General features: G+C 36.9%; 1 pseudogene; it reads right to left on the bottom strand.

The window, feature by feature from the left end:
• Positions 1-6,242: 6,242 nt before the first annotated feature.
• On the bottom strand, positions 6,243-8,095 carry LOC101548897 (eukaryotic initiation factor 4A-I-like; annotated as a pseudogene).
• Between the last annotated feature and the right edge of the window lie 1,558 nt (positions 8,096-9,653).

Below are 9,653 nucleotides of genomic sequence, written 5' to 3'. Positions count from 1 at the left end.
TTAACATTAAATCATTTGCCCCAAGCAGTAAATTGCTAAGTTCAATTTGAATTATGGTTCATTTAATAAATATTAATATATACAATGGAACAGATACTAAGGTATTTAATGAAAAGATAGCTAAGAAAGTAGAATAAAGAGGATGATGTTGGAGGAGGTGTACTCTTTCTGAGTACAGAGAGAAGGGTTCTGTTTACAACTGAGATTCGAACAAAGATTTGTAAACCATGAGGTGGTCTGCCTTGTATTTTATTTTTCAGGGAATTTTTTGGTTATTCACAATAGTGCTCAGAACTAACTCCTGACTCTGCACTCAGGGATCACTCTCGGAGGGGCTCAGGGAACATAAGAGGTACCTGAGGTCAAATCTGAGTTGGGTAGGTAAACACTCCACCTGCTGTACTAGCTCCAGCCCTTCTATTTGATTTGAAAAAATTTTAAAGTTTTATATCTTTGGTAGTTTAATTTTGCTAATCTTATTCATGATAATTTTCTCTTTTTTCTTTTGTTATACTTTTTTTTCTTAAAAAAGTATATAGAATGTTTACACTGAACCAGGCATTGGTACAAAAGCCTGTAAATTAACAACATTTTTGAGGAAATTTTAAGAAAACTTTAAGAATTATTAAGTCAATTTTCTATGTTTCCCTGTGTGTTTTTTAAAACTATATTTCTTTTTTTAAAGCAAAAACATATATTTTTCAAAATATTTAATTTCTAAAGTCTAAGGGAACCTTATAAATCTAGTTTTTCTGTGAGAATTTTATAATGACAGTCATTTTCCCCAACAGACCCACTCATGTAAAAATTACTTTTTAGTGACTATTACTGAGATCACAGTGAGCATTAAAATATATGTTATATTCCTGATGGAAATGGACACCTGTAATTTTTTGTGGATATGCTAGTAGATTATTGCTTAGAGATGCAATGGGCTACTTTTAGCTTTGATATTTAATTATTAGTAAACAAGAGTATATTTAACAAGCAACAGCTGCTCTGGAAGTATGTCTCAGGTGCTTAGGATAATTTCTTGCATCATAAGAATACTGTTTGATAGACATCAAAAAATCGGGGTGGATGGCCATCACTTTTAAAGTACAGAAGCAAATTAATGCAAATAAATTACAGTAAGAGATCAGTCCTATTGAAAAGATGAAGTTTCAGTCCTAACAAAGCTGTCTTTAATGCTTTGTGACTACATTTATGTTTCAGTGCTTAGTAGTAATATTTTCACAAGTGTGTATTATGTGAACTATAAAGAGTACTGATGCTTTTAAATGTTTGTCACTGTGTACAATGAAAAATTCATGTATACATTTGTGTGCATAAATATATATAATTTATAACACACATACAATATCTAAAATATCAAAATGTTTGCTGAATAATCATATTGGTATCTATTACTACTCCAGGTCATAGATAGAGATAGCTAGTCGAATTTTTGTGATGATTTCTGATCCAACTCAGTGATTTGTCTCTAGAGTCGGCAATAACTAGACCATTCATTTGTTCGTATTTGTGCCATTTCTGAGAGTGTTCAGGGCTTATATCTGGCTCTCTGTGTAGGGATAATTTTGGGTGGACTCGGGGGACCATTTTGAGGATAAAATTTGAGTCAGCTTCAAGAAAAAGAGATTAAGGGCATCCAGATAGGAAGGGAAGAAATCAAACTCTCACTATTTGCAGACGACATGATACTATATCTAGAGAAGCCTAAAACCTCTACTAAGAAACTCTTAGAAACAATAGACTTATACAGTAAAGTTGCAGGCTACAAAATCAATACCCAAAAATCCATGGCCTTCATATATGCAAACAATGAGGCAGAGGAAAGGGACATGAAAAAAGCAATCCCATTCACAATCGTGCCCCAGAAAATCAGGTACCTCGGAATCAGCTTAACCAAGGAAGTAAAAGACCTTTACAAAGAAAACTACATAACGCTACTCCATGAAATCAAAGAGGACATGAGGAAATGGAAACATATACCCTGCTCGTGGATAGGGAGAATCAATGTTGTCAAAATGGCAATACTCCCTAAAGCATTATACAGATTCAATGCGATCCCTATAAGTATACCCATGACATTCTTCAAAGAAATGGATCAAGCAATCCTAAAATTCATATGGAATAACAAACGTCCAAGGATAGCTAAAACAATTCTTGGGAAAAAGATGATGGGAGGCATCACCATCCCCAACCTCAAACTTTACTACAAAGCAGTAACAATTAAAACAGCATGGTACTGGAACAAAGGCAGAGCCGTAGACCAATGGAACAGGGTGGAATATCCCTACACACAACCCCAAATGTATGACCATCTAATCTTTGATAAGGGAGCAAGAGATGTGAAGTGGAGCAAGGAAAGCCTCTTTAACAAATGGTGCTGGCACAACTGGACAACCACATGCAAAAAAATGGGTTTAGACCTTGACCTGACACCATGCACAAAAGTCAGATCAAAATGGATTAAAGACCTCAACATTAGACCACAAACCATAAGGTACATTGAAGACAAGGTCGGCGAAACCCTCCACGATATTGAAGATAAAGGTATCTTCAAAGGTGACACGGAACTAAGCAATCTAGTAAAAACAGAGATCAACAAATGGGACTACATTAAACTAAAAAGCTTCTGCACCGCAAGATATACAGTGACCAGAATACAAAGACTATCCACAGAATGGGAAAGGATATTTACACAATATCCATCAGATAAGGGGTTGATATCAATGGTATGTAAAGCACTGGTTGAACTCTACAAGAAGAAAACATCCAACCCCATCAAAAAATGGGGCGAAGAAATGAACAGAAACTTTACCAAGGAAGAAATACGAATGGCCAAAAGGCACATGAAAAAGTGCTCTGCATCACTAATCATCAGAGAGATGCAGATCAAAACAACTTTGAGATACCACCTCACACCACAGAGACTAGCACACATCCAAAAGAACAAAAGCAACCGCTGTTGGAGAGGATGTGGGGAGAAAGGGACCCTTCTTCACTGCTGGTGGGAATGCCGACTGGTTCAGCCCTTCTGGAAAACAATTTGGACGACTCTCAAAAAATTAGATATTGAATTCCCATTTGACCCAGCAATACCACTGCTGGGAATATATCCCAGAGAGGCAAAAAAGTACAATCGAAACAACATCTGCACATGTATGTTCATCGCAGCACTGTTTACAATAGCCAGAATCTGGAAAAAACCCGAATGCCCCAGAACGGATGACTGGTTGAGGAAACTTTGGTACATCTATACAATGGAATACTATGCAGCTGTTAGAAAAAAGGAGGTCAAGAATTTTGTAGTCAAGTGGATGGGCATGAAAAGTTTCATGCTGAGTGAAATGAGTCAGAAAGAGAGAGACAGACATAGAAAGATTGCACTCATCTATGGTATATAGAATAACAGAGTGGGAGACTAACACTCAAGAACTGTAGAAATAAGTACCAGGAGGTTGACTCCATGGCTTCGAGGCTGGCCTCACGTTCTGGGGAAAGGTCAACTCAGAGAAGCGATCACCAACTACATTGTAGTCGAAGGCCATGTGGGGGAAGGGAGTTGCGGGCTGAATGAGGGCTAGAGACTGAGCACAGCGGCCACTCAACACCTTTATTGCAAACCACAACAGCTAATTAGAGAGAGAAAACAGAAGGGAATGCCTTGCCACAGTGGCAGGGTGGGGTGGGGGGGAGATGGGATTGGGGAGGGTGGGAGGGACACTGGGTTTACGGGTGGTGGAGAATGGGCACTGGTGAAGGGATGGGTTCCAAACTTTGTATGAGGGAAGTATAAGCACAAAAGTGTATAAATCTGTAACTGTACCCTCACGGTGATTCTCTAATTAAAAATAAATAAATTTAAAAAAAAAATTTGAGTCAGCTATGTTCAAGGTAAGTTTCCTATTTGCTGTACCATTTCTTCAGTGCCAGCCTATATTTTGTTATTTTTATGTAGTAAAATATTTCAAGTATTTATATTTCACCTCCAATTAAATTTTGGTCAGATTCTACCTTTCATGAGAGGCATATATCCAGCCCCACATCCTTGTGTTCCTGTACCTCTTCAATTATTCCACAGCCACACACTTTACTGTACAGTTTATTATGAATAGCACTGTCATTGTCCTGTTTCTCATTTGCTCGAGCAGGCACCAGTAACGTTTCCATTATGAGACTTGTTGCTACTACTTTTGGCATATCGAATACACCACAGGGAGCTTGCCAGTCTCTCCCTTGTGGGCAGGATACTCTGGGTAGCTTGCTGGGCTCTCGAGAGGGACGAGGAATCGAACCTGGGTCGGTCATGTGCAAGGCAAATGCCCTACCCACTGTGCTGCTGCCCTTATTATGAATAACTATTCAAATGACCGTATTTACTAAGTTTTCACAACATTAAGACTTGTACTTGATTGTTTTTTGAAGTTCAGCCTTAACACGTGGTGAGAAACATGTGCTGGTCCCCATAAATATCTGCTTAATTTAATTACTAAAAGGTCAAAGAATTCCAGGTTTAAGGAAGAAGTGTTGTAGAATCTTTATTGTTCCCTGTTAAATGGTGCGATTGTGGGACTGATACTGGTTTAATAAAGGATGAGACTTAGCAGATAGAAATTCCTAGGTAGTATTTTAGAGGACAATGAAGCATTATTCAAAAAGGTGATTAAGGTGATTATCAATTGTAAAGTACTTCCTTAAGAAGCTTGAGAGTCCCTGTCTGCATCATCTTTTTTTTTTTTTAAATAGGCTACTGTTTAATCAAAACAAAAGTTTTTGTGAACCAAGAATTAGCATTGTGGGGGTTGGAGCCATAGCACGGCAGGTAGGGTGTTTGCCTGCACGCGGCTGACCCGGGTTAGATTCTCAGCATCCCATATGGTTCCCTGAGCAATGGCAGGGGTAATTCCTGAGTGTAGATCCAGGAGTAACCCCTGTGCATCGCCAGGTGTGACCCAAAAAGCAAAAATTAATAATAATAATAATAATAATAGCAATAAATAGTTAAAAAAAAAAAGAATTGGCATTGAAATCTGATGAGAAACAGGCCAGTACCCTATGAACTTTGCATACCTCCTTCTGTTTTGGTTTTTTTTTTCAAGGACCTGTTTCCATGTTTCCCAAAGTGATTCTCTGGAACATATGTTCCCAAGTTGTCAACTGTTGTAATTTAAAAATAACACTTAGAGACAAAATATATTTGAAGACTGAAGGGTAAGATAAACAAAGAAAATTAAAATAAAGGTAAAATTTCCGAATTATAAATTTTGGAGCCTTTATTATACAAATAAATATTGAAATTTTATTAGCTTAGCACCACAGCCTAATCAACTGAGATAACCAGTAACCTCTAAAAACTAAATTTAGAAAAGTACATGTAATATTTTCAAAACCACTTGACTAGAAATCTTTTTATTTTGACCTTTTGTGATGGTAACTATATATACCACTATTGAGAATACATTTTATAAAATATAAATCAATACCATTGAATTTTCCCTTCTCTTAAGTATTGTCAAAGATTTTCCATTTTAACAAGCACAATGCTTTCTGAATGATTCAGATACTGAAACTCAGAAACAATTTCTCAACTGATGCTAATGGAATTTTAAGTTATCCCTCATGAGTTTTCTTTCTTAAATTTTAAATACATATGCAAACTCAAAATTAATTTCCATGTGTACAAGTAAAACTATGCTCTTGTACCAATTCTAAATTTATTATGTTAATTTTGTGTATTATAGTGATTATATGTTCCTTTTCGTTGTCCATTTCAAAATCAATTTATGATCAAGTGTACCCTTACCATAGTAGTAGAAATTTAGAAATATGAAACTAAGTGAAATGTAAAGTAATAATAAAAATGCAAATGTGCTTATACTGTGTGAAAAATAATCTTAGCTGAAATATTGGCTTTTATCTAACTTCAACATACAGGAAAGTTAACAAGGGCAGTTTCAGAATCTTGCTCTCTGAATAGATATGCATTACATTTATTCAAACTACAATGTGGTTTCACTTATGTTTTACTATATGAAGCTCCTATGTACTGCTTTTGACAGTACATTTATATTCTTAAAATTTCGCAAATTTTTTAATATCACACTTTTGCCATATTCCAGAAGTGCATACTAATAAAATGATTGATGGAACTAGAAAATAAAAACATGACTAACTGCCAGAAATTTACTATTAAAGTCAATTATTGATAAACAAGAAATATTGAGCCCAAATGCCTACTGAGGTTTCCTACCACTGATAGGTATAAAACGAGAGAGAAGATCAGTGGTAACAAGTACTCTACAGGAACCAGAGCAAAATGTCCTCATGAATACATCTCGTTCCTCTCCATCTGTATTTCACTGCATGGCATTCATGGGGAAATCTCCGGTTTGCATCTACTCACTGAGCAAATTGACCTTCCTTGGGTGTTGATGAAGACGGTTGTTTGGGTAACTGTCAAGTTTCATCAAAGTCAGGTGTCTAGCTTTCACTTCTCTCATTCCACACTGACGTAGAATTGGTGGATACCCTCCATAGTCAACTCTTCTTTACCAGATTTCAAATAGAGTCCCTCATAAAGTTCTTGGTCACCTCAAGAACATCAGAAGGCATTATAGCAGACAGAAAAAAAAAACACCTGGGTTTTGCTATTGAGCTTTTGAAATATATCATAGATCTGGTTCTTGAATCCTTGACTGAACATTTCATCAGTTTCATTAAGTACAAACATCTTGATGGATTTGGAAGACAGATATCTCCAGATAAGCATGTCAAGCACACAGCCATGGGTACCCACAATGATATGGAGAGTTTACACCTGCAGTTTCTGCACCTCAGCATGCACGTTGGTACCCTCAATGCAGTCATGTAATCTCCAAATGCTGTGACCATCTTTTGTATCTACTGAGCAAACTCCCTAGTGGGTTCCAAGATCAAGGCCTGGGTGGCTTTTAGAAACAGTTCAATTTACTACAGAACTAGTATGGCAAAAGAAGCAACTTTTACAGTCCCAGTTTGGGCATAAGCAATCATTTAATAATACTTGACACGAGCAAGACTGGTTTGCTCCTGGAGAGCAAAGGATTTCTCAAAACCATAGCCATAGATACCACAGAGGAGGGATTCCTAGAGGTTCATGTCATCATGGCTGTGAACAAGTTCATTCCAGTTATTCTTCATGACACCTTTGGGTTCCATCACATCAGGGCCATTGTCTCTGAATCAAGAATACTGACTCATATGATCCTTAGAAAACCTAGCACACTAATTTTACTGGAATTCAAAGTTCATGTTAATAAAATGAACCTTGAAGTTGATGCTAATAGGTAATAATGCCCATTGTTTAATATCCTCAGGCTTGTTAAACAGTTATATTAAAATCCAGCAATTTTTAGTTCCAAAATACTGACCTATTTAAAAATATAAATATGCTTAAAATTTTACAAATGTGTATATTGGGATCATTATTGACGACTATAAAATACCTTCACTATCAAAAAGCAGGATGTGAGCTGCTCACATCCATAGCTGGAATGGATCTGCTTCTATAAAAATGGGAAGTAGCAGCTGCAGGGAACAAAAATTGTGCAACTGATTTGATTTTGCAAAGCAGACACATTCTTCATGTTATGATTCAGCTTGCTAATTAGGCCTGGCATAATCAAAGGAATTTTGGAAGAAAATAATTCTGGATTATACTCAACTTCTATACTTTCTAAGATGTCCTTAAAACATTTCCCACATTTCTAAGATCACTGTGTCTCAAACTTGAATACTTTGAAGAGCAAAAACATGATTTGCAAATAATATCCCATTGGGTAAATGATCTTTGTCAAATTCCTGTTACAAGTGAATAAATGGAGAAGTCAAACAGAAATATATTAATGGATCTGTAACACCTGAGTCTCAAGAGCTCTGCAAACAAAAGCATACAATTTTTTATTTACTAAAAAATCAGGGATCAGCAAATATTTCTTTAAGGAGCATATTTAAGTATTTTTAGAGTACAAATTTTAGGCTCTATGAGTGATATGTATCATAAAGCATCAATTTATCTTTACCTTCTGAGGGAAAAGCTATCATACATGTCATGTAAACAAATCAACACAGCTTTGTTTCAACAGCACTTTAGAAATATAGGTGATTGTTGTCTTCATTTATTTCTCAAGAATGAGAACTAATAAGAACCTATGTGGTAACAGTAACTTAAGGCTATCAAACAATACTTCATTCAGGTATTTCATGATTGATGAAGACTAGAGAGATGATTAGTATGTGTGGTATATGTATAAGAAAATATATGTGCAAATACATATATTTACACTAGGTAGAGGAGAAAAATGGGGGTTATTTAGAGCATATGTTCTAAAGTATATGAGAGGCCATAGGAAAACAAAGAAAGGTTGAATATTACTATGGTTTAAGTACAACATTAATACAATGATGATTTTGTTTATAACAAAAATATAGGTATTTTATCAAATAAAATATATGTTGAAAGAGTATGAGATGATAGCTTTAGTAATAATATAAATGAGACAAGTAAATCATGTCTGTATTCTGAGGCTCATGACATGCCATTAGAGCATATTTATTCATAACTGGAAAAATCATAATACCAAGAAGCATGTATGTATAATGTACAGAAAATACATTTATTGTATCACTTGTCATCCCGTTGATCTTCAATTTGCTTGAGCGGGTGCCAGTAACGTCTCCATTGGTCCCTGTTGCGTGTTAGTGCAGCCCAATGATATTGGCTTGCTCCAGGAACAGGAAGAGCCTAAAATCGTTCATTCAGGGATTTGACGAAGAAATCTGACCATCTAGTTGGTGGGCGGCCACGAGGTCTTCTGATGTCCTGTGGAATCCAGTCAGTAACAGCTCTAGTCCAGTGGTCGTCTCTGAATAGCATTACATGACCAGCTCATCTGATTTTTGATGCCTTGGCAAACGAGACAGCATCCCTGATTCTTGACCATCGATGGAGGTCAGAACTCCAGATTCCTTCTCTCACTTGAGTGAGATGTGATACTCCTAGCATAGTTCTTTCTATTCCTCTTTGAGATACCCTAATAGCGTTCTCATCCTGTTTTCATAGGGTCCAGGCCCCTGAGGCATATATTAGTGCAGGAAGAACGGTGGAATCGAAAAGATGTGCCCGGAGTCGGAGGTTATTCATTTTCTTAACCACTTCTTCGATGCTCTTGAAGGCGTTCCACGCTGCTCTCTTCCTCCTGTGCAGTTCTGGCACCAAGTCGTTCCTCATGTTGATTTCTCGACCCAGGTATACATAGCTGCTGCATTCGGAGATGTTCATTCCATTTAGAGCAAATGGAGCTTCAGGGACCAGTTCATTTTTCATGAGCATCGTCTTGTTGATTCAACTGCAATCCGACCTTTCCACACTTGTGGTCGAAGTTGGCTAGCATGTGTCGCTTGGCTAATGTTTTGTGTGATGAGAACGATGTCATCAGCAAAGCGGAGGTAGTGTAATTGGCGACCGTCTATCTTCACTCCCATTCCTTCCCATTCTAGTTGTCGCATGCATGATGTTCTCGAGGGTGGCACTGAAGAGTTTCAGTGATATGGTATCACCCTGCTGCACCCCTCTCTTTACATCAATGATCACTTCCTTGTAGAAT

The sequence above is a fragment of the Sorex araneus genome, chromosome 10 (genome assembly GCF_027595985.1).
Source record: "Sorex araneus isolate mSorAra2 chromosome 10, mSorAra2.pri, whole genome shotgun sequence".
In the NCBI taxonomy this organism is placed as follows: Eukaryota; Metazoa; Chordata; class Mammalia; order Eulipotyphla; family Soricidae; genus Sorex; species Sorex araneus.
This window is presented reverse-complemented; position numbering and strand designations above follow the sequence as displayed.